Source organism: Natrix helvetica, assembly GCF_964273705.1.
Source record: "Natrix helvetica genome assembly, chromosome: 1".
NCBI lineage: Eukaryota > Metazoa > Chordata > Lepidosauria > Squamata > Natricidae > Natrix > Natrix helvetica.
In genome coordinates this window covers 239,463,547-239,489,515 of record NC_138548.1, presented here as the reverse complement: position 1 = coordinate 239,489,515, position 25,969 = coordinate 239,463,547, and the positions used below count along the sequence as shown (strand labels likewise).

Genomic DNA, 25,969 nt, shown 5'->3' with positions numbered 1-25,969 from the left:
CACAACCTCAATCTAATGCTAACCTTCACACCTTTTTTTTATAGACCAGAATGAAACCAGAAATACCTACTATCTAGAAGTTGAGTTCATGGCCACTGGACTTTTTTTTCTTGCTGGTTTAAAACTTTTGGCTGCTTATCAAAGTAATTTCTTCAGTATGAAACAACAAGAAAAGAAGTTGAGTTGCCATGACTCAACTTCTAGACAACTCTACCTGGATGACTGAGAAGCTCCATCAACATAAATGCCTGCCTTATAGGACAGGTTGGACTAGAAGACCTCCAAAGTCCCTTCCAACATTATGATTCTAGAATTCTATGATTCTAATGGGAATAAAAATATATCCTAATCATCATCTTTACTAATTTGTTTACTGTTGATGGGCTACTGAATAGCAGAATAACACAGTTATTCCAACTCTGTTTTTCTGTTATTCAGTAGCCCAACACAGAGATTAAGATTGGTCAGAATGATAGGAAAAATCCTTCCTATTGTTATAGAAAATAGCGTAGGACCAAAAATAAAATAAAGGCAGGTATTTAGTGCTTTTGGAAGGTGGAGCTGGAGCTGGATGAGAAAGATTTTTCTTCATCATGGTTGAAAAAATTGAATAGGGACAAACCAGTGTGAATCATCTATCCATAGATGAAAGAAAAATAAAGAAAACTTGAATATCAAGATTGAGGATGTTTGTGGAAACTTAATTTCCTGTATTCCCCTATGTAGTTCTTATCCAAATCTTGTGATGTGTGCTAAAGCCAGCAAGAAACAATATTAGAAAAGACCAAGTAGCTTTCTAATTAGTGAGTTGTTAGTCTACAAGCCTTGTAGAAAGAGACCCATTTCGGTCAGTGGTAGCAAAAAACAACACCTCAGAGAGGTCTAGCAGCACTTTTTCTGACTAATAAAAGTTATTAACATGTTTTTCTGATAAAATGAGCTGCAACTCATGTATGCTTATGCTTTTTAATTATATTCATTAGTTGGAAAAGGTGCTACCAGAATTCTACTGACTTTTGGTTTCACATGTAGACATTGTGTGGCTTATGCATTTAAATTAGGACTTGCAATGAAAGGGACAGAAATTGGTGCTTCACTTGCTTTCCCAAGAACCAAGATTCTTCGTATATTGGAAGGAAAAATAAAAGGAAGACAGCTGGTTGAAAAAATAAAGGTCTATAATGATCAAGAACTGTTATTCCAGGAACAGTGGGAGCTAGTACTGCTGATTTACAACTCCACTACATGTCCATATATCGGTAAATGTCAAATTTATCCCCATTCCATGGTGTTTTGTAGCAGTGTTTCTCAACCTTGGCAGCTTTTGGATGGGTGGACTTCAATTCCCAGAAGTCCCCAGACAACCGTGCATCTGAAATCTGCCAAGGTTGAGAATACTGACCTAAAGGTTTTTTTATACTATTATTTATCCCTTCCCCCAAAGCATTCCCAGTTCATCCCAGTTCTACTGCATCCTTGTCCTCACCAGTTATTGTTTCCAAGCACTGTCAACGTGGAAGAAGGATCTTTCAGCCATGGGGTTGCACTGGGGCGAACAAACTAATGAGCTACCTAACTCTTTGAAAAATGGAGGGGTTTTGCTATACATCTAGCAGTTTGTTTATTTATTTATTTAGTAACCATACATGCCACCTATCACACCTAAAGATGACTCTGCTCAGCAGTACAATCATAGAAAAACAAAACAAAACCTTAGCACGAAGCGATACATAAAAACACTATAACTGGTTTAAAATGAACAAGATGGGAAGGAAGGAAGCATGATACACATAAGGAGGAAACAGGTTCTTATCTTCTCATAGTCCATTAACCAACTTCAGAATGACACGTCCCCATTGGGTGAAGTTTGCTTCACTTCATTCTCAGGAGAGAGGAGCTGGAAAGAGAAGCATATATAGCAGGTCAATTAGGGGAAACATCTGGCTGAGCTGCAATAGCAATAGCACTTAGATTTATATACCACTTCACAGTGCTTTACCACCCCCTCTAAGCAGTTTACAGAGTCAGCCTATTGCCCCCAACAATCTGGGTCCTCATTTTACCCACCTAAAGGATGGAAGGCTGGAAGAATGGAAATCTGAGTCTGATGAGAGTTGAACTGCCAAATTGCAGGCAGCCAGCAGCCAGCAGAAGTAGCCTGCAGTACTGCACTCTAACCACTGTGCCACCACAGCTCATAAGCATGCAAACACCCCAAAACTCTGTGGTCAGGAACTGCAGGGTTTTTTCCCCCTGCACCAGATAGTAGCCAGTACTGCAAAAATATCAAAGTGCCCAATAACAGCAAAATTTATCCTTTTTGCATGGTTGGCTGCTGTAAATTCAAATCACTAAGTCAGAAGCATTAAAAAGTAAAACAAAAAGATCTAAAAAAGAAAAAACCTAATCATTTTGTCTATGTAAAATTGCAAGAGAAATTGAAGATGGGAAAGTACTGATTTTTGCATTGAAAAATATGCTAGAGATAGACTATAATGTGAGTTTATGAGGTTTTAATTATCATTGGGAGGATGAACCCATAGGAGTGTCTGGCCTTCAAAGCTTTTGTTAAAACGCATTCTAAATCTTTATAAAGCAGTCAGTTGTTTAGGGCCCCTTTTTAGGTAAAGTGTTGCAGTACAATTTGTGAAGTGCAAAGAAAATCTAAATTTGGGATTAAAATGTGAACATTTATATCTCACAAGGTTGGATTTATGGGAATGGATCATGGTATAACTGATAGGGAAGGCCATTTTGATTTTGTTCTATAAGGTTTTTCTTCTGTTTAAGTCAGTTTTGGTCATCGATTTCTAGATGTGTGGTGGTATTCCAATTGTACTCTGTGAATTTCTATCAGAATCCTTTAGTCTAGTCTACACTGTGAAGCAGATTGCTGGAGTAGATCATCACATTTTTTTCAGGTGCATGGATTATTAATTTGATTTCATGTAATAGCTAGGAGGCAAAATCTGCAATCTTCAGAACATTTTCCCGTACTATGAGTGAGGTTCATTTTTTAGTCAACGTGAGTAATTCCAGGAAGTGAATGTAACAGGTTAATTAATATATGTTTTGTACAAATGAAGAAACAAAAAGTGGTATGATTGCTCATCTACATTCTTGTGATGAAACAAAAATATAGTTTTATTTGCTCTTGCTTAATTAGCATCGTCTTTTGTCCCACATTAAAGACAGGTATTATCAATGGGAAATCAAGACCTTGGTAGATTTAATTGCATAGAGAAGCATCAGGAGTGAGAAAAGCCATTTGGAAGATGAAGCAGCAAACAATTTTTCTTCTCAATTCTTAACACTCATTAAATACAGAACTATTTCAATCATCCTTAGGTACCTTCCAGATTGGTGATGATGTAGCTGGGAATGATGGCAGTTGTAGTCCTTCACTGTTGGTAAGCAACAGTTAATGCATTCTAAGTGTTGGTTCTGTTGAGAGGCAGAATTTGTTTCCAGCATGGATGTAAAGTGTTTTATTAGGAGTACTTATTCATTCATTTTGATTGCTAATGCTTAAATTTTCTCTCTCCTTTAATCTCAAAGACTAGGCTCCAGTAATTTAATTGCAGCAGGAGAAAACTTGTTTTCATGTCTTGAAATCCAGTCATCCCTGGGATATTTCCTTCTAGCAGCTTATTTATATAATTCTCTCGTTTCAATAGTATGAGTATAATAATGCCCACCCCAAATATTTTAGTCAGTGGATACACTGGAATTTTGTAAGCACGTATGGCATCTATGACTGCTAGGGTGGATGGATTGCCCATTCATAATATGCCACAGCAGGCATAGCTAGACACAACATGCGAAAATCAGATGAGGCAGAAAGCTCAGTGGTTGCTCAGTGAAGTCTGTATGGGCAGTTTTGCAAAGATACAGCTAGCAGCAGGAAAAATAGATTAAACAGAACGGCAGCGTGCTTTAAATAGAGGGCCAGAGTTCAGAAGCCATTAAGTTCTGGTGTGGTTACAACATTTGGGTTGGTTTAAAAGATGCAGGTGATTGTGAAGCTCATAGAGGATTCCCTGGCATGTTAAAAGATCCCTTTGCTAAATACACAAAAAGGATTACAGCAAACCTTTGGAAAACATAAAAGAGAGAAAGGCTTTGGGGACCTTGTAGGAAGCCTACAAAGAGATGAACTGTAGAGAATTAGAAAATGCAATCATTCTGATGCTGAGCTTACTAAAGAACCAAGGTTAAAAGACTGAACGGATACCACAACTGGACTAGAGATTTGAGACTGGCACAATATCATTGCTAGTGCTACGCTATTTGACCTGGCTAAAGGCTGGTCTCTCCATCTACTGGAAAAGTACCATATTTTTCAGAGTATAAGACGCACCAAGATTTTGAAGAGGCAAATTAAAAAAAGTTTTTGCACTCTGCAGACCTCCCAAAAATGGCCCATTTTTGTGAAAACGGGCCCATTTTTTCCAAAAAAACAAACAAACCGGGCATGCATAGCCTTTAGGCGGCTTATAGAGTGCTCCTGGAACCTGGGGGGGGGGGAGCAAAATTGAGCATTACTGCCCTCCCCAGCTCCCAGGAGCACTCTATAAGCCTCCTAAAGGCTATGCATGGCCATTTTGGTGAAGGGGGCGGGTTTCAGGAGGCCGAAAATGCTGTATTCAGTGTACAAGGTGTTAGATATTAGCATATATCGTAGGAAGTCTCCTCTCTGGTCCGCTGCTACAGCGGGAAACAGGTATCGCTCTGATTGGTCGAGAGGCGTACCCGAGTCCTATAAAAGGGGAACCCTCCGGCCACAGAGCAAGCTGGATCACTTCTTCTACAAATAAAGAGCTGTTAAGTCACTTCGTGTCTGCAGTCTGTTCTCTCGTTGCCCAGATCTAACATTGGCGACGAGGATGGGATAGAGAGACAGATAGGATGAAGAACGCTACCTTAGAATCCCCGGATTCGATCCAGCCAGGAATTCGGCAGAAATACCGGCAGCCATCTCAGGACACCGCACCGCGGCAATTTCAAACGAGGGAAAATGGCGATGCACACTCCTCCAGCTCCTTTCGACCCAATCGCTGATCATTGGGAATCATACATGCTCAGGTTCGAGTGTTTTCTCGAAGCAAACGAATACACAGGAATACCGGACTCTCGAAAGAAAAATATATTCCTGAGCTACTGCGGCCGAGAAGTTTTCGAGACGGCCAGGGACCTCTCTGAACCAACCCCCATTCAGGCGGTATCATGGACGGCGCTGAAACAAACGCTGCAAACCCATTACGCGCCAAAACCTTCCCGCCACATTTGTCGCCAAGCATTCAACACGAGGAACCAGAAGGCGGGAGAATCTATCAACCAGTACGTTGCAGCTCTACGAAAAGCAGCCACACATTGCGGATTCAGAGACCTGGACGAGCAAATTCTGGATCGACTCATATGCGGGCTGAGAGACATTTCCCTACAAAAACGGCTGTTGGCCAAAACCAATTTAAGCCTGCAGATTGCACTCGACGAGGCAAGAGCTTCAGAATCAGCAGAAAGATCAGCGGAAACAATTCAACGCGGGTTCAACACAAGCCAGCCAGCGCCAAGACACACCAGAGTCCACTACGAGGACACAATTCCAGACTTCGAGGATCCCGAGCTCGAGGAAAGTCACCTGATGCGGAGCAGTCACGTGAGACCTGGGGGGAGACCCGGATTCCGTTTGCCGCCCTGCGCAAGCAGCGGAGGGAATCACCCCCGGTCTACCTGTAGGTTCAGGAACGTTGTTTGTTCGCACTGCAACAAACTTGGGCACATCGCAGGAGTGTGCCGGAGCGAAGTCCCTGCCTCACGGCAGCCACCCATGTACCGCCAACAGAAGCCCAACCCAGGGGCTTGGCGAAATCAAAAAGGGCGCCCAGAGAGAAATCCACAAGTGTTTACCCAGAGAGAAAATTCCCAAAGAGCTGAGCGAGCGTATTCCCAGAGAGATTACTCGCAAAGAGCTGAGAGAGCGTTCTATCAAGACGCTCAACGAGAGTATCTTCAGGATACAGATGCTGAGATAGAGTTGACCCAGAGAGAGGAATTGCGAACGTATCTCACCACAATAAGTCAGGTCCGCACCAAGCGGCCTAAAAAGCTGAAAGTCACAGTTCTCTTGGAGGACTCACCTTGCGAGCTAGAAGTTGACACAGGATCGTCCCTGACGATCATTTCATGGGCATCCATGAAACAGGCTATCCCTAGCCTCAAAAAGAGCCAACTACGTGTTCCAGACATCCTGCTTCGAGACTACCAGGGGAACCAAGTCCCCATCGTGGGCCAAGGCACATTCCAGATCCGCTTCAAGGACATCGTAGCCCAGCTGCCCGTGACCGTCGCCAGCGCACCGTTACAGAACCTTCTTGGACTAGATTGGTTTGAAGCATTGGGGTTAGAAGTCACCGGAATCAACGCCGTGGAAAACAGTAGCACTGAGCAGATATTTAAGGAGTTCGAGGATGTGTTCAGCCCCGGTCTTGGTAAGTATGTGGGTAAACCAATCTCATTTAATTTAGACCCCAAAGTGGCGCCAATCCGACTTAAGCCAAGACGAGTGCCTTTTGCACTCCGCCCAAAAATAGATAAGGAGATAGATAAGTTAGTGGAGCAAGGAATCCTTGAGCCGGTGGATCACGCGCGTTGGGAAACTCCCATTGTGACCCCCGTTAAGTCAGACGGGTCAGTCCGCATCTGCGCGGACTATAAATGCACAATTAATGTCGCACTACAACAAAGCGCATATCCTGTGCCAGTAGTACAGCACTTATTGCACTTGTTGGGGCCAGGAAAGATATTTGCTAAATTAGACATGGCACAAGCTTACCAGCAGTTGCCCGTAGATAGCGCCACAGCGGAGGCCCAAACCATAGTGACGCATAGAGGAGCATTCAAATGCAACCGGCTACAATTCGGTGTGAGCATTGCTCCAGGTTTGTTCCAGAGCGTCATGGAACGACTTTTGCAAGGGATACCGGGAGTCGTCCCCTATTTCGATGACATCTTAGTGTCCGCTGCAAACGAGGAGCAATTAAATAAAAGAGTCAGAACTGTTTTGGCCAGAATCAGAGAGAAGGGTCTCCGCCTTAAAAAAGAAAAATGCCAAATTAACGTGCCTAGCGTAGAATTCCTGGGTTATAGAATCGATGGTCAGGGAATACACCCCACTTCAAAGAAAATTAAGGCAATCCAGGACGCCCCCACACCACGAAATCAGACCGAGTTGCAGGCCTTCCTCGGACTACTTAACTTCTACAGCGTTTTTCTGAGACAGAAGGCGACCGTTGCTGAGCCGCTACATCGACTACTCCAGAGGAACGCACCATGGAGATGGGGACGATCCGAAGCAGCAGCTTTTGCCGGGGTAAAGCGCCTGCTCACCACTGACTCGCTGTTAGTCCAATACAGCCAGACACTACCGCTGGTATTGACCTGCGACGCATCACCTTTTGGAGTTGGCGCAGTCCTTAGCCACAGGATGCCAGACGGAAAAGAAGCACCCATCGCCTTCTACTCTAGAACTCTTTCATCGGCCGAGAGGAACTACAGCCAGATGGACAGGGAAGCGTTAGCTGCTGTAGCTGGAGTAAAACGTTTCCATGAATACCTCTACGGCCGCGATTTTGAACTAATTACAGATCACAAACCGCTGTTGGGACTTTTGGCGGGAAACCGCCCCACTCCGGTCTCCCTTTCTCCACGCATGACCAGGTGGACTGTTTTCCTGGCTGCGTACTCCTACAAGTTAATTCATCGACCGGGCTCCACTCTAGGACACGCAGACGCACTCAGCCGTTGCCCACTACCGGACCTTTTGCCAGACCCCACTCCCGAAGTACCGGTGTTGCTCATTGACTGTTTGGACTCTGGACCGGTTTCTTCCTGCGACGTTGCAAGGTTCTCCTCTAAAGACAGTTTAATAAAGCAAGTTCAAACTTGGGTTTGGAGGGGATGGCCGAAGGGAAACGTGGGCCCGGAATTCAAAGTGTTTTGGTCGAAACGGGACGAACTCTCAGTGTTACAAGGTTGTTTATTGTGGGGGGATCGAGTTGTTATTCCTTATGCGTTACGTAGAAATGTGTTAGATGCATTACATGTTGGGCACCCGGGGATCGTTAGGATGAAGGCGTTAGCGAGAAGTTACGTTTGGTGGCCAAACATGGATAAAGAGATAGAGGAGTGGGTGGCCACTTGCGATCCATGCCAAGAATCGAGACCAGCACCCCCGGAAGCGCCCGCCACAGAATGGGAAAAGCCTAAAGCACCCTGGTCGAGAATACACATCGACTTCGCAGGGCCAGTTCAAGGTCAGACGTTCCTTATAGTTGTGGATGCATACTCCAAATGGCTAGAAGTAGTCCTAATGACTTCAACCACGGCAGAGGCAGTCATTAGGGTTCTACGGCGACTTTTCGCCACTCATGGCCTGCCCGACTCCTGGTCTCCGATAACGGGCCCCAGTTCACGGCCATGCAATTCGAAACATACTTAGCAGGTCAGGGAATTCGGCATGCCCTCGTCGCGCCATTCCATCCGGCATCAAACGGACAGGCGGAGAGAATGGTGCGATCCGCAAAAGAGGCCCTCGCTAGGATGGGTCCAGGTGATTGGCAAACACGCATTGACCATTACCTATTAATCCAACACATTACCCCCAGCGCAACGACGGGTAGGAGCCCCGCTGAGCTACTCATGGGCCGCCGTCTACGGTCTCACCTGGACCGTCTCCACCCAAATTACTCTGCCACAACACCCCCAGACTCCACAAGCAAAATTCGGAGCTTTAGCATAGGGGATTCAGTATACGCCCACAACTATGCAGGGGGAACATTGTGGATGCCGGCAAGGGTCATTGGCATCACGAGTCCACGATCGTATCTGTTAGAACTGGAAGATGGGCGGAACTGGAAAAGGCACATCGATCAACTTCGGGGTCGCCTAGCACACTCAGACCTACGAACCGAGGACGAAAGCTACCTACCAACGCAAAGTCAGCCACTCGAGAGCCCCAACACAGAGAACTACGACACCTGCGAGCCCAGGTCAGAACAAGAGGCCGAGCACGAAATGGAACAACCCCCAAGCAACATGAGCAAGCAGACCCCCGAACACCCGAGCAACGAAAGCATGCAAACCCCCGCACTTGAAACTGAGAAAGCAGCCGATCCTGCAACCACTCCTGACCAACCCGAACTGCGACGCTCCACTCGAGTAAGGCAAACTCCAACATACCTTAAGGACTACATAACCAACCGCAATGTTCCGTCTAAGAGGGGAGGGGTGTTAGATATTAGCATATATCGTAGGAAGTCTCCTCTCTGGTCCGCTGCTACAGCGGGAAACAGGTATCGCTCTGATTGGTCGAGAGGCGTACCCGAGTCCTATAAAAGGGGAACCCTCCGGCCACAGAGCAAGCTGGATCACTTCTTTTACAAATAAAGAGCTGTTAAGTCACTTCGTGTCCGCAGTCTGTTCTCTCGTTGCCCAGATCTAACACAAGGTGCACCCAGATTTTCAGCCTCTTTTTTGAGGGAAAAAGTTGCATCTTATACTCCGAAAAATACGGTAGCTAACGACCAGCAGTTACATTTCCTGGGACTGATTAAATTGCTTGAAACAAAGAGTCATCTTTCTTTGGTTGTTCCCGGTTAACTTCACCCCACTTTCCATTGTCTTTACCTGGCAAAAGCAATGTTCTGTGATGCTTGCAACCGTGGATTTTATACACTGCACTGTCACTTCCGTCTTTATCCCCGAGTCTGCACCGCTGGGCTGGTGATAGCTAGCTGATGCCAGGGCCCTAGGGCTGCAATATTTCCTTAATGACACCTTGCGAGCTTGTCGATACAGAAATGGAAATATATGTTTTTAATGAGATGCAACCTCATGCTGGGTCACAGGTCACCTCCTTTGGGGTTGACCCAGCCAAGCTGCTTTTCATTGTCAAATATGTCAGAAGAGTGTCACCAACTTAACCTCTCAAGACAAGTGGGTCAGATTTTGAGGCTCGCCAATGGGCCTCCTTCCTTTCTGGCTGATAACAAGGTCTGCCCCATTGTGAGTTTCTTGGTGACTAGAAGCTGCAGCATTCATTGGCAGGGTGGGACCTTTCTTTTCTTTTCTTTTTTCATGGACATTCATTTGTGCTCTCTATGGAAGCCTGACTACAAGAATTCATTTTCCCCCTTTCTGCCCTCCTGCCCTACCCTATTTTCAACTCCCCAACATGCATGATGAAGAATGAGGATGAGAACTGCCACATTTTGCCCGTCTCTCTCCAGTCGGCCATCCTAATGAAGAAGTTCCAAAATGTATTAGCAGGTTTGGAGTCTTGAAAGAGAACCATGCTGGTAAGTGAACATTTACGGTAGTAAAATAATACCAGAAACTATTTAAATTGGAAGGCGGGTGATAAGATCAGCTGTTGATATTTTAGAAGTTACCAGGCCTCAACTTGAGTAACTTTTGCTAGACTTCACCTTCTACACCCATTTCTTCTTGCCTCTTTCTGCAACTCACTTCTATTTTTCGGATAGCATCCAAAGTCTCTTAAGTTGAGGCATTCGTTTAGAACTTTTCAGAATTTAAAAAAAGCTGGCTCAAGCCTATCTTCCTGTCACTATGGGAGTTCAGATATGATACACTAGCAGAAAAGGCTATTCAACTTGTTCAAATGCCCGGAGCATCTTGCTAAAATGATATAAAAATGCTCTAAAACAAAATTGTTTAAGCAGCAAGTTTGGATATTTCCTGAGCAGTTTTTCATACTGCATATATACATGGAACTAAGCCATATGTGAGTGGTTGGAATTTTGTTTTAGTATAAAATATAGACTGTTATTGTGGTTTGTAAATCTATGGCTTGTGACTTAGCACATAACATGGTGTCTACTTGAACAAACACTGATTTAAACAAACCATAACTCCAGGAACTCACCTTGTGATTAACACACTAACTAGCAAAATTAATGATGTCTTGCATGAGTTCCAGACTATGACGTTTTAGTACTTGAAAGTAATACTTCTACAGTCCAGCAACAGGCATCCTTTTAAGCTGATGAGCACATTTTGTGGGTGCTGTCACAAAATGGCTCCCAGGCAGAGAGTGTTGTTTACTCCTAAAACGATGGATGGGCATGACTAGTCACAAATATTCATTCACAAGAAGGCAAACCCATCCAATTTTTGTACCTTTTCTTTCTTTCTGGGCAGCTGGTCACAATTGGAAACAAAAGAATGAGCTATAACTGCCCACCATTTTATTTTCTAAGAATTCCTACCGGGGCCATGTGGAAACCAGCGTAATTATCATAAATAATGATGATGGAGGGTTGGCACTTTATGTTGTAACTTGCCCATGTTGCACATTATTATTTTAATTAAAAGAAACCAAAACATTAAAAAGTCAGTGGGGATAGAGTGCTTGGCAGGCACCATAGGAGACGTTTGTGACCATAGCAGCTTCCTTAGATACCACATTTCTTATCCCTCCTATGGCACACTATTTGCATTTTTCCAAGCAATCAAATTTTTAGAAGCTGAAAAACATGCAAACTGCTCTTCTTGCTAATCTGACTTCCTAATCAGAATGGCATGGGGTATTTTTCAAATGCTTTTCTGAAATCAAAATATGGTAGATCTCTAAAGCATTCCTGCTATTTACTAAAGAAACCATTTGATCCATATAAGGTTAGTTTTGCAAGACTTGTTTTTAATATATCCATGTTGATTTCTAGTAACTAATATATTGTTTACAAAGCATTTTCTAGTAAATCCCTGATCCTCCTCTTTAAAGACAGAGAGACCTTTGCTCTTCTCCAATCTTCTTGGTATGTCACCTGATCTCCGGGATTTCTTCAAAATGGTGCCTGAAGGTTTGTCCAGGCCATCACCAAATGCCTTCAATAACCCAAAGTACAATTAACCTGCATTTGGAGATTTAAATAATTCTGGATAAATAGGCAATCTTTGGCCAGCTATTCTGTGACCATCCTTCTATCATTCCAACTTTGATCTTGTCTTTTCCTACTGCTCTTCACAATTGTCTGGGGGAACTTGTGTCCCACTGTCAGGAAAGACTGAGCCAAAATGGGAATTGAATAGTACTGCCTGTTCATTGTTATATCTTAGAATTTTGCCAACTTCACTAAGCAGCTGGTATAATGATTCTTTTCTCTTCCTTTCATTTTCGGTGTGAAGAAGCTCATTTTATTCTCAGCATCCACCAACCTCAGCCCATTTTGAGCATTAGCCTTTGGATGCCACCTCTATCATTCCAAACTACCTGTTTATATCACTTTGTACTCATGTGTATTATTTTTGGTTTTCAGATTCTGTGTGTGTGTGTGTGTGTGTGTGTGTGTATTTAACTACATTGGCTTCTACTGTCCTCTACTTGTTTCTTATTCAAATTGCTTGTCATTCTGTTTTTAGAATCTTCTTTTTAAGGAAACTCCTACTCATGGCGAGCTTCTTTCCCTAATAGCTTCTTTTGCCATGGAAGCTTAATTAGAACCATTCTATTAAAATTCACCTTCTTGAAATCCAAAATACGTGTTTCATTAGGCTGAGTTTTATTTTTCCTTAAAATCAAGTACTTCAGCACTTTATGGCTAATTGTCTTGCTACTTCCACTTCCATAGCTACGGTAAGTCTTTCTAACACTTAACGGTAAAAGTAAACATTTCCCTGCCCAGTCATGTCCAACTCTAGGGGGTGGTGCTCATCTCCTTTTTGTAGCCAAGGACATTGTCCAAAGACAATGTGGTCATGTGGCCAGCATGACTATATGCCAGAGGCGCACAGAACACTGTTATCTTCCTACCGAAGTGGCACCTAATTGTCTACTTGCATTTGCATTCTTTCAGACTTTTAGGTGGGCAGGAATTGGGGCAAGTAGAGAAAGCTCATGTCATCACGATGTGTTCAGGACTTGAACCATGGGCTGTCAGCTTTTCAGCACACAAGCTCAGTGGCTTTAACCCCTGAGCCATCATGGAGTCAAAAATAAGGGATTTTCTTGTGCCTTTTTGTACCTTCTGAAAGAGAAAGTTTAGCAAGGTAAACCAAAAAGTCTTAGAATTTCTAGGAGCATTGCTTTCAGCTCTGGAATGATTAAAGTACCCCAATATTAATTTTTGATACCTCTATAAAAAAATCCATATCCCTCCCCCCTAGTTAGGTGGCCGATAGTTCTAACTATTCTATTGCTTATTTTAACCAGATGCTCTCAACTGTATCTCCAAATGTATTCACTTGGATTTCTGAGCTAGTGTGAATATTTTTAATGTTCAGTGTACTTCCCCTGGATTTTTCTTTCAGTTCAGTTCTGTTTCCTTTGAACAAATGCTATCCTTTGATCATGATCCTCAAACCATGTGAGTCATTCTGTTGAGTCTTCTTTATTTATTTCATTAATTTAACAATAGTTATAAGCCACATCAATCCACATGGATCCTAGACAACATACAGCGAGGTACACCATGAAAATCAAAACTATCGAAATGGTGATAACAATCAGCTAAATATAATGGTTGCCCAAACGAAATTAATGGCAAAAAGCTCCCTGCAATAATACAAATTTAATTGCTTTCTGGAAGTTGGGAATTGTGCAGGTAGCCCTCAATTTACAACTTTTGTTTAGTGACTGTTTGCAGTTACGACGGCACTGAAAAAAGTGACTTATGACTATTTTTCACACTTATGATGGCTGCAGCATCCTCATGGTCATCTGATCAAAATTCAGACACTTGGCAATCATATTTATGACGGTTGCAGTGTCCCGGGGTCATGCGATCCCCTTTTGCCACCTTCTGACAAGCGAAGTCAGCAGGGAAGCCAGATTCATTTAACAACCGTGTTACTAATTTAACAACTGTAATGATTCCCTTAGCAACTGTGGCAAGAAAGGTTGTAAACTGGGCCAAAACTCACAACAACTGTTTAGCTTAGCAACACAACAGCAAAAATCCCCCAAACAACGTGATATTAACTGATATTAACATCTGAACTAAATTAGGGTCTTGACATGGAAACTACATGGAAATTGAAACTACAAGCGTGGACTACTTGTGTGTGAAAGTTTGTATTTGATTCCGACATATTCTAGGTGAAGAATATGCTCAATTGCATCCTTAAGTCCCCAAGATAGCTAGATCATAAGCAGTTTAAAGATATTAAAGTAAAAATCAGCATTTAAATTGTGCCTGAACTGAGTTGGCAACCACCATAGGTCTTTTAACATGGATATGCATCTCCTGTATCTAGAACTGGTGGGATTCTGTTGCAGTTGTCATAAAAACACAAACATGAAGATCTGCTAAGGGTTAAGTTCTTCCATACAAATACCCATATCCAGCATGACCCAAATTTTGTTGTATCTATGGGCTGTTAAACCCATTTTGGCTTACATTTGTATCTTAGTCTTCCTCTAGAGTTTCAATCCTAGGTATAAAATTACTGTAGATGGAAGATAACAGCTGCCCTGCGCATAGTGGGGTTTCTGGTTGAGCATGTACCTAAATCTCCAGGGGTTAATTCCTACTTGTCATAGGAATTAAGCACTGTGTGGATCCCATAACCAGCTATAAAAATTTTGAAGCACAAAGTTTCATATTGCAAATTTGTCTAAAATGTCTGTTGCTTTGTCATGGGATTTTGAGGAAATGTGATCCATTGGCTGGGAACCTGGAGTAGAAGCCATGCTTGAGGGCCCTCTGGCTACCAGCAACTGACCTTTTGTTTTCTAGAGGAAGAGTACATCACAGTGAGCCATCATTCTTACTTATAGCCAAACTGCATCTCTCAACTAGTTCAAATGGACCCATTTTATAGTGAAACACCTTTTTGAAGATGTCAGTGTGTGATTTCTCATAGATTAAATTGATTTTAGAACACACTGCAGCTTATAAAACACTTTCAAGGTCCATTGTTACTTTGCACAAGTGAACTAATGCTGTAATCTAGCGGCCATCTGGGTTGCTTTTATTCGTCCACTGCTCTGATTCACACATTAGGCTATGCAAGTGATTCATCTGGTTTTTGACTTAGTGTGTTGCATGAATCCAGTGTCTTATATGATGTGTAAACGTAGCTACTGTAGCTTCATTAACAGGCTACCATTACAAAAAACTAGAATTTGGCAGAATGTGTAACCTAGCCACTGATTATCCCTTGCCGCTTCTAACAATAATGGCATCAAGGATTACTAGCCCCAGACTGGACAGCAGACTGAGGAGACTTAAATTCTTGGCATTTAAACAAATGAGGCCCAGAAGAACTTTTAAAAAAAGATAACAAATTGTACAAATGACAAATAACTCATAGTCAAGCAGGTTAAGCATGTTTAGATGATTAACCAACTTCCTTTGTTTAATCAATCATCAATACTATTACAGCAGCAGCATGGTAGGTCTGCAGCCTTTACTGAGTAATCAATTAAGACCACAGTTCTGGGCAGACCAGCTGTACCTACAAGCCCCAATGCACCCCCCATTTAAATGAATATGCAGGTAGATAACTTTCTAAGATACAGAAGGGAATGCAAGATAATTTACAATTTAATAAACAAGCCTACCACTTACTGGTGGAAGGAAAGGCCACCATCAATCTCTTCCTTTAAATTCCCTGCTACAGTATTACATCGGAGGCAAAGCAAGCCTCAGAAAAAATAAACAGACAAACCTTTTAGCTAGTACTTTAGTGATTATAATTGTCCAGCATTGATTAATCAAGTAAAGCTTTACTTGTGCATTCTATATAACAATTACACCGATTAAAAACTTGCAGCACAAAGAACATTATTTCTTGCAAAGGAGAGATATTTTTCCTCCCTGCCGGTTAAAGCACTTTTTAATGATTTGTTATTTGATTTATTGTTGCGTTTGGGGTTTGGTTTTGTTCTTACAAATCAGTCTTGGGAACTTAAATAGAGGCCGATACCCCTCGCACTGTATTTCCAACGTTCACCTCTGCGGATGAGTCTTACTTTCTACGTTCATTCAAAGTCTTTCTCCTTCTGAAACCTGCCACTGTCCCGTCCATGCGGCAGCAGCCGATTGCTGGAGGGTGCGGTGTAGTTGGTTGGTTGCAAAAGTCACGGTGAGATGCAGCAGGAAGTTATGATGCTCTAGTCTAGCAGGTGGCAGGTTGCCATGGCTGGAGGCGGTTTGGATGTCACCGCAATTGTGGTGGCTGCTGAGGGGCGTGGCGAATTGTGGTGCCTGTGATGTGGTGTTGGCATACAGGCTGGGCTCCTGCGGAGGGTTGGGGGTTGTTGTTGCTGTGGTTGGTGGCTGCTGCTGTCGCCGCTGCCTTGTTGCTTGGAGGAATATTGAAGAATCTTTCCTCGCTGCCAATGGGAACAAGGCACTCGTTTCATTTTCAGAGTGTCAGTGTCCGAGAGGATCGATGGGAACACTGTGTTACAAGTGGGGAGGAGGGGGCTGGCTGTCAACCATTGTAAATCTCTGCTCCACTTGCACAGATCGTTTGCTAGAAGGAATGACACGCAGCATGCAGTGTGGAGAATCGATGCAGCCAAACAAGACGTCAGTGCGCATAGGTCTTGGTCAGAGTTCTATTCCGAGGTGCCTTTTGAACACGCTCAACCCTTTGAGAGACATTTCTTGCCCTTTTCCCACTGGCTTTAGAAACTCACCCTATCTGCAAGGCTTACAGGAGCCTTTGCTTTTGGACTGCATATGCTGCATGGCGGACAAATCAGAAAGAAAGGTTCAAATACGGTCCAGAGAGATGATTTCTTTTGAGGCTCATGCTTTGTTCCAAATGCTGGAGGGGTTTAGAGCACAGGAGCGAAGGCTGAGTAAGCATGACCGGGGAACAGCAGAAGACAAGTAGGCTAGCAATGCTAATAATAACAGAGGAGTATCTGCCATAGCTTTGGAATCTCTTCCTCCCCAGAAAATACTTAGCACCTAATAGCTTACAACATACTGGTCGAGGCTAAAGATGTATTTCAAGGTGATTTCAGACAACATCAGCCATATTGCCCATTTGTCTGCCACTAGGGACCGTGCCATGTCAGGCCCAGTGAAATGGCCATTTTCCATAGGGTGCAGTTCAAGGTAAACATTGAACCTTCAGATTCTTACTTGGAAGGCTGTGATGTGGTAGCTTTCCTGCAGGTTTGTCTCGTGGTGTGATAGTTGAATTCAGTGCGTGTGCTCTTTATAATGTGGCTGCTGAATCTTTGGACAGACCGATTGCAAGCTTGTTGGGTTCAATTTCCTGCTAAGTTCTGGAACCCAAGGACCAGAACCTGATGAAAAATGTGTTCGCTTAGCGCTACTATTATTCTGGAGCCTTTCAAAGCTCAAACTGGGGGATTGCTTGGCGGTCCTTTCATACAGAAAAAACAGTTTCTTTCATTTCAGCAACATAATTTACAATGATGGAGGGGAACTAATCTTTTTCATCCTTATGGTTAAACATCAGGCGAGAAGCCAGAAAAGTGCTGATGTAATCTACTTTCTGCCCACCTATGCAATTGCATATTTGATGCAGCAGGACGGGTGGGGAAATGCCAGATCCTGTAGGGAAACATTTCACTTAACATAATGGAGAGTGCTACCTCTTTCTTTGTTTTCGTTTTCGTTTTTTTGAAAAAATTAATACCTAAGTATCAGGTTGTTAATAGAGGAAGTTCCTGGCCATTTATCTGCTTCATCCTCTCTCAGCTAAGGATGAAATACAGTACAGTCAGTATGTTTGCTAACAGCCCTTTCTAAAATGATTTAGCAGCCTATCTTCAATCGTTGGGCAGATGAATTTATATCTTGATATAGGCTCTATTTAGACAGAATGTCCGTAGTCCATAGAAGCTAGCAATGTGATCACTGGGCAGTATCATATGCTTCCAGGAGCTTCACAAAGTATTATAATGGGGATTACAACAGATAATCCCTGTTCAGTGACCACAGTTGGGACTAACAACTTGCTCATTAAGTAAAGCGGTTGCTAAGTGAAACTGTAACTGTGTTCATGATCTGACTTCAGCTTTCCTTCGATTTATAGAACTGTGAAAGTCATAAATGTGAGGGAATGGTTATGAAGTTTCTTTTTCATCACTATTGTAATTTCTGAATGGTCACTAAACAAGATGGTCCCTAAATGAGAATTACTTGTGTCTTGAAACTCCATATAATATATCTTCTCTTAAGAAGGCTGAGTTTGTCAGCCATATCTTTTATGTCAAGTCCTTTTTGGGGGCATCCTCCACAAAAATACTATCTTTGCAAGGGATTCATCATCTTTCCAAATTGTGCTGTATAAAGAAAGCAATAGCACACTCCCTGCCTTTTTATAGCATTTGTTTTACAGACTTTCAAAGCTGTGTTAGAATTTAAATTCAGTATTCTACATGAGCAAAATCCTTTGGTAGCACCTTATAAAACACTTCCACCTCTGACAGTGGGAAGTTCTATTGCCTATCACAGACTTCTAATGTTAGTTTAGACACTACTACATACTTGGAATTTGCCACTGAAAGCCAAGCCAATGAGATATGATGGAAAGAGAGCAACTGTTACCAGGGCCTCAGATAAATTGAATTTATTAGGTAAGAGTCATGTTATGATATTATCCTTCTGTTCACCCACAAAGATGTAGCATATTTTTAAAAATGAATTATTCAACTTTCAGGGAATATTTTACTGACATCCTTAAATATTTATGCGTATAGAGGTAAAATTATACTTATAGGCAATGTAACATGGCCATTACAATATGGGAATCATACTAGTGGCCACAATGTTCTACAGTCATTGTAATTCAGGATATTACTTGCTACGTATGAAACCCTACATGATCCATAATTTTGTTCAAACCCCGTTTTGAATACTGTGTCCAGTTCTGGAGACCCCACTTTAAAAAATGATATTGAGAAGATTGAACAAGTCCAGAGATGGGAAATAAAAGTGGTACAAGGTCTCAGAGACAAAACGTATCAGGAGAGATTGGAGGAGTTGAATATGTACAACCTGGAGGACAGAAGGGAAAGGAGGCTTGAAACCTTTAACTATATTAAGGGTATGAATAAGCTTCTAATTAAGGGTATGAATAAGGTTCTGCATTTTCAATAGCAAGCAAAAATCAAGAACATGAAAGTATAACCTGAGATTGTCAGGAGGGATGTTCAAAAGTAACGTTAGAAAGCATTGCTTCACAAAAAAGAGTAGTAGAAGCTTGGAACCAACTTCCAGACGAGATAGTAGGTCAACCTTCAGTAACAAAGTTTAAACGTGTTTGGGATAAACACATGTCCATCATCCCACAAAAATAAAATAAAAATTAATAAAATATAATAATAAGGATGTAACAATACTTTGAGACGGCAGAATAAATGAGAAAGAGGTGGAGAAGATAACAAAATACAAAGACATGGAATTAGAAATAGAATGACTGTGGCAAAAGGAAGCAAAAGTAGCACAAATAGTAATAGCAGTAACAATAGCACTTAGACTTATATTCCGCTTTACAGTGCTTTACAGCCCTCTCTAAGTGGTTTACAGACTCCGTATATTGCCCCCAAGAATCTGGATCCTCATTTTGCCAACCTTGGAAGGATGGAAGGCTGAGTCAACCTTGAGCCTAGTGAGATTTGAACTGCCAAATTGCAGTCAGTCGGCAATCAGCAGAAGTACCCTACAGAACTACATTCTAACCACTGCACCACCGTGGTAATAGACACCTTGGGTGGCATCCCAAAACAACTGGAGCAGCACTTGAACATCATCAGCATTGACATTCACCATCAGTCAATTGCAAAAGGCAGCTTTACTCGATTCAGCTTCCATCCTGCGACGATACCTCTAACGCCATCAAATATCCACATCTGCCTATCCCAGGTCCTTGGGAACAACTCGATAGGTGGCTCAAAATGCCAAATCCAGTCTCAACATCTGGCTGACTGTGTGACAGACCATAAAATAATAAATGAATAGATTAAAAAGAAAATAGAAATAGCAAACAAACTCAAAGGGCGGGCCGGACAGACCACCAGATCTTTTTCTGCCGTCAGTTTTCTAGGTTTATAATATCTGCAAGATGCCTTTCCCAGACATATTTCCACCCCCTCAGTCTGAGAGAAGAGAATACCCACTGACAGTCCCCACCTATTGTGAGGGGCAGCAACAGCAACCAGCATTCTCTGTGGGAGCTCCCTTCTTTTGAATAGCTTGAACCATCCCCCAAGCGAGGGTCGACCTTACTTCTGGTCTTCCAAAAACTTTTGAAGTCTTGGTGGTTCTGAAAAGTGTTCAGAACCTGATTGCCCAGATGTACCAAACTTTGTTGCTTTCATTTTAACCGTTGATATTTAATGAATTGTTTGTAGAAATGCTTTGCGGTGATATGTTCATACATAGAAGAGTTCTGTCCTACAGCTTGTTTTCTGCAGTTTTGGAAAAACTCCATTGTATGTGTGAACATGCCCAAGGGTATGTCTCAAGATGGAACCACTTCAGGGTCTACTAATTTATATTTAATTTATCTGGGAGCATAATTATGATTATTATTATTACTACTGTGGAACATATTTTTAGCACCATTGGGATGACTAATGCTCCCCCCAATGTAAATTTACTTGCATGTCATTCTATGTGTTTTAAGAGATGTGAGAAATCTTCAGAAAACAATGAGGAACTGGAAAATATTATTCTCTCCTTCTTTCTTTTAGAAAACAACAGCCAAAAATCTTAACAATATCACTTTTCTTTTCAAACTCCAGGAAACCTGATGTCCTCCATATGTTTTGGGCTACAATCCTCGTAATTCCTTCCTTTTAGTCATGCAACCTTGGGTTTACAGGAGTCAAAAGGCACCGGTTGCCCACTTTTCTTGTTCATACTAGTTTCCCATATGGAATAGTTAAATCTGAGATGATCAGATGGAAAAGGGGAAAGGGCTCCTGCAGTTTTAATATTTGCACGCAACAGGGGATTTTAGCCAGCAAAGCTACCCATGGGCTAAAATCTCTTCTATTACACAAATATTAAAAGTGCATGAGCCCCGTCTTCTCTCTTGTTTCTGCCTTCTACCTTTTTATCCAACATAGAAGCTATTTAAGGGCATCGAGTAATTTGTGCAAAAACACCCAATGCTAAAATAAAGTGAACTAATTTGAATGGCTGTGCTCTGCAATGGTTTCTAGACAAATTAAGGTTGACACAGCACTACAATGAAATCCTGTAGGGTTACCTATGTGGGCTGCCAAACTTTGGATAATCATTAAGGGCTGCAAAGAGAAAGGGAAAACACTAGCCCTTGGCTGCCCCCTCATGGTCAAGTGGATTTTTGCAGCCCAGATGACCTAATTTCTGCCCATTATCAGGGAAGATGAACAGGATGGTCTGAGGTAAGTGAGGCCTGGTGAAGACCAAATGGAGCTTGCAAAATTTAATAACCGAGAAATGGTAAAGCAGAAAAGAAGCAGATTGTATGGGACTTTGATCTATTATTCGGATAATCCTCACGTGACGAATGCAATGGAGCCTGCCAATTACATTCATCACCTGAGAATTCGTAAGAGTGAATCACATAACTTGAACGTGATCACTCCCTTTCGCCCATGCGTTCGCTAATCGAATGTGCAGGTCGTTAAGCGCATGAGGTATCGCAGGGTGGAGAAGGCTATGGGAGGGCCTAGTGCAGGGGTGTCCAAACTTGAGAACTTTAAGACTTGTGGACTTCAACTCCCAGAATTCCCCAGCTGGCTGGGGAATTATGGGAGTTGAAGCCCACAAGTCTTAAAGTTCCCAAGTTTGGACACCCCTGGCCTAGTGTTTCCAATACCCAAGTGTTTGCAAATGGAGGGAAGGCTTTGGTGCTCCAGTCCTTCCCTCAGTTTGCAAAGCCTTTTGCTGCAGATCTCATTCAGGACTCCTTTTGCAAAGAACAGAGCCCTAAAGTATTGTGACAGCGCATGACATCAATTGCGTGAGATGTCGCAACACTGATCTCGTGTGATCTCACAATACTTTAGGCCTGCATTCTCTGCAAACGCACCGAAGGCCTGAAGCAGCCCAAGAAACTGAAGGCTCGCTAGATCTTCGCAAGGTGCGTCTCCACAGGCCGAGTGCGGGGATGGGTGGGAAATAAACAGAGCGAATGTTGTAGTGCTTCTGCAGTTGTTCATAAGGGTGAACGACTGCCATGGTGCTGCAACATTTGTTACTTTGGAATGTGTCGTACGTACTTGGGGTGGTGGTGTCAACGTAACTTCAAATGGTCGCTAAGTGAACTGTCATAACTCGAGGATTACCTGTAATCATACATCTCACTAAATCATAATGTGGCTTATTTGTTTTGGTCTCAGCATGCTGTATGAATGCAACAGATGTCAAAAGGTTGCTAAGGATCCACCACCAAGAGCTTTCTACTGGTGGGCAAAGAAATCTTGAGTTCATGATTGCAGACAGCAACATGGGGAGGACTGCAATGTATATCTGGGAATCAATGCTATATGACATGCAAGTATACTTAGCCACAAGCTGTTCACACCTGCAAGGACACTGAAAAAAGGCGGCTATTGCAACTTCAACTCAGTGTTGAAGGCATGAGCTGGTCCCTGCAGACTTCTTGTCAATATTTCAAAAGTAGTTTGCTGCCATTACCTTCATCCTAAGGCTGAGAGTGTTTCACCCAAGGGCACCCAGTTGGCTTTGTACCTAAGTGGGACTAGAACTCAGGTGCCTGAGTTCCTAGTTTCTAACTTGGTACATTAACCTAGTTTCTAACTTGGTACCTTAATCACTACATCAAACTTGTTTTCTGATTGGAACAAAAAGCAGCTTAATTAAATGGTTTTATCACCATCCTAAAGAAATTGACAAAAAGATGCAGGAGAAGGTACAAGAACAGCAGTAAATATTTTAAGATTATAGTTTTCTCATCAGAATTCACAAATATAGGTAAAAATTTGCCTTAGTATTCCAAATCCACCATTCATATTTTTACCTTCTCAGGAGTACTATCTGCCCTCTCTTGTCTTGTTTTTCCTTACCAAGCTGACTTTTTCTTTGCCTTTACTGTCTTCCAAATTTAGGTCAGTTGAGTGAACAAGTCTATGAAATTATGGCAGAAATATCCATGATGTTCCAACGTGATGGGAACAAAAACATTGTTAACTGTTAATGATTATAAGGGCCCAGAAACTATGATGATACTATACACAAACATTTCAGGTGCTTTCTATCATAATTTACAGATTAACATAAGTAAGCATGAGCCAGGACCAAATACAACACAAGTTCTTCAGTTCACTCTTCCAGCCAGTTAATCATGCTCTCTTCTGGAAATGTCCTTTCATCCACCCCCAACTAACACTTAACATTATGTGGCTTGCAGAGGAGGAGAGAAAGGAGGAGTGAAAAGGGGGGAGAGGAGGAGAGAGGAAGGGGAAGTAGAGAAGAGAAGGATGACAGAGGGAAGAAAGGAGGTAGGGAGGGGGAGGAGAGAGGGAGAAGAAAGTGATGGATAAGGTACAAATATGGTGTATGGAGAGCAGAAGAACCAATAATTGTTTTTGGGAGTTGATGGTAAGATGAATTGACATAATATTCAATAATACAATATGAAGTTGGCTATGTAATAGTATACATGTGATTATATGCTATGAAAATGGAAAAATAAAAAACTTAATATGCAAACATTATGTGGTTTGCTACTGAGCATGCACAGAGTCCTCACTTTCTCCCAAGCTTGAGGATAACTCCTTTCTCATGTGTGCCTAAGCATTGGCTTCACAAAGCTCAAGATTCAGAGAATACACTATACTGCTAGTAATGTATAAGAAAGTTAAAATGCTTTGTTCAACACAACTTGAATTTTTATTATGAAATGGCAAAAGCTTTCAGAAGTTACATCTTATAGCTTGGATAAGGTGTTACTGGACAAAAGTTCTGTTATCCAAGGGGGCTTTTACAAATTGGACAAAAACAGGATACTGACTAGTAGGTGGTCAGATTATCTTTAAACTCTTGACTGAAAACAATCACAGGTGATGTGGTTAATAGTAAAGGGATGAGGAGCGCAGCAATCAAACATTCCCCAAGAAGATCACATTCCTCATCTCTAGATAAAAAATGCCTAATGTATGAATCAAGATGAATTAGTCTACTTGTAAAGGGTTAAATGGTTCCAGGACCAGATTTTGCACAACAGGATATCTAGAGCAGCTCAAACATTACACATTCTTTTGAGCCATTGTGATTGAACCTAATAAAGATAATGCCTAAATACATATTTTTGTGTGTTTGCTATTGTTTAATAATAAACCAGAATGGCTAGGATTCTTTTTAAAAGGCGTTTGGTAAGCAAAAGCTGGAAAAAAGGTTTTTAAAATGGGGAACTCTCCTTCCTTTGGGCACTTTCAGGTTAACCCCTCACTCTTTAACTCAAGAGTTGCTCCAGTTCAGTCTCCCCCCCCCCCCCTTCCAATAGAAACACTGGAATGCTATGGAACCCGGGTTCAGGCTATATTTCCTGCTAGTATTTCTCTGCTCTTTTCAATGGTGTCCAGACTTTGCTGCCTATTGCAATTGCGAACATTAATTATAGTAAAAGCATCATAGAAACTGTGCTGGCCGGGTCAGGTCACCCTCCTTGGTTTTTGGATGTAGGTGTGGGGAGCAGCCATAGGGAGGTTTGGGGAAAGGAAGCAGGGGGGCCAGGACCTGCGAGAGGATTATTAAATGCTGGAACAAGACTAATATGGGCCCCCTCACCTACACCATTCATAAGCTGAAATGAAATATAACATATATTCATAAATGAAATTAAACTAACCTTGCCAACTTAAATAACTAAGTAATGAAATTAAAATCCAATACATTACATAAATAACAGTTCACTGAGTTTCAGAATAAAGGTTCTATCAAACAAGGCTGCAAGGCGGTTTTGCTATACGCACGAAGTATAGAGTATGAAGCATATATATCCAATATCCTTTTTCTTCTTAAAAATTTGGTTTACATTTTTTTAAATTTCCCCTTCATGGGCCCCCTTTCAGCTCCATGGGCCCCGGAACAATGTACCGGCTTCACCCCCTCTCCCCAGGCCTGAGAGGGACGCAAGGAAGGAGCCCCCCGGGAAGGCCTCGGCCGCAGGGACAGGGGCTGCGATGAAAAGCTCAGCAACAGTGGAATTCGCACCCCCAGAGTAGCAAACAACGAGATGAGCAGCATATAAATTCAATAAGTAAGTTTCATGGGAGCCTCCTCCCACTCATAAGACAAACCAGATAACCCCCCCCCCACTCCCCCCGGCTCCGGAGGCTAAAGGGTATTCCAGCCCAGAGCGAGGGCGCCCTTGCGTTTATTTCTCTCGCCGTCCTTTGCAGAGAATGCCTCGCTAAATGGCTCTCCTCCCGACCGCGAGTTCGCAAATATTTACTCATACGGCGGACGTACTACGACCACACCCCGGCTGGGTGTGAGAAGCTCTCGGCAGAAAGGGGACGGCGCGTTCGGGCTCCTAATAAAGAAAGTCGGCGTTCTACCTTTCCTGGACAAACGTCTGAATTCCTTGAGAGTTTATTTTCCTCCTCCCCCGCTCCCATCCCATCCCATCCAGCAGGGCGAGGCAAAGCTGCTGCAAGGACTTTCCTCTTCCACCCTCCCTCCCTCCCACTTGTGGGCCAAGCCCGGCCTGCCGACGGACGCTCCCCGGGTGAACCTGTCCTGCGGTTACACTGACAAGGCGGGCAGGAACAGGAAGCGAGCATTGTGTATTAAACTGGGGAGCCTTTCAAGTCCTGACAAAAGTCCGCAAATAAACCCAGCGCTGTGCAAACACGTGGTTCGGCGGCGAGAACCTGGCTGCTTCCCCGCCGCTCTCTCTCGCCTTTCCCAAGCGGGGCAGGTTGGCTGGGCTGCGGGCGCCCGTGGCGTTGGCATCCAGCGCCTCCCCACAGGTGCGAAGCCATCCCCGGGAGACTCCCGCT

General features: G+C 42.8%; 1 long non-coding RNA gene across 1 annotated transcript; it reads right to left on the bottom strand.

Annotated features, from left to right (window-relative positions):
• Window positions 1–1,190: 1,190 nt before the first annotated feature.
• On the bottom strand, window positions 1,191–25,583 carry LOC309385174. The gene is made up of 3 exons (XR_014174169.1): window positions 25,437–25,583; window positions 19,779–19,936; window positions 1,191–1,897 (listed from the first exon to the last, which is right to left on the bottom strand). It is a non-coding gene; the product is annotated as an uncharacterized lncRNA (long non-coding RNA).
• Window positions 25,584–25,969: the final 386 nt, after the last annotated feature.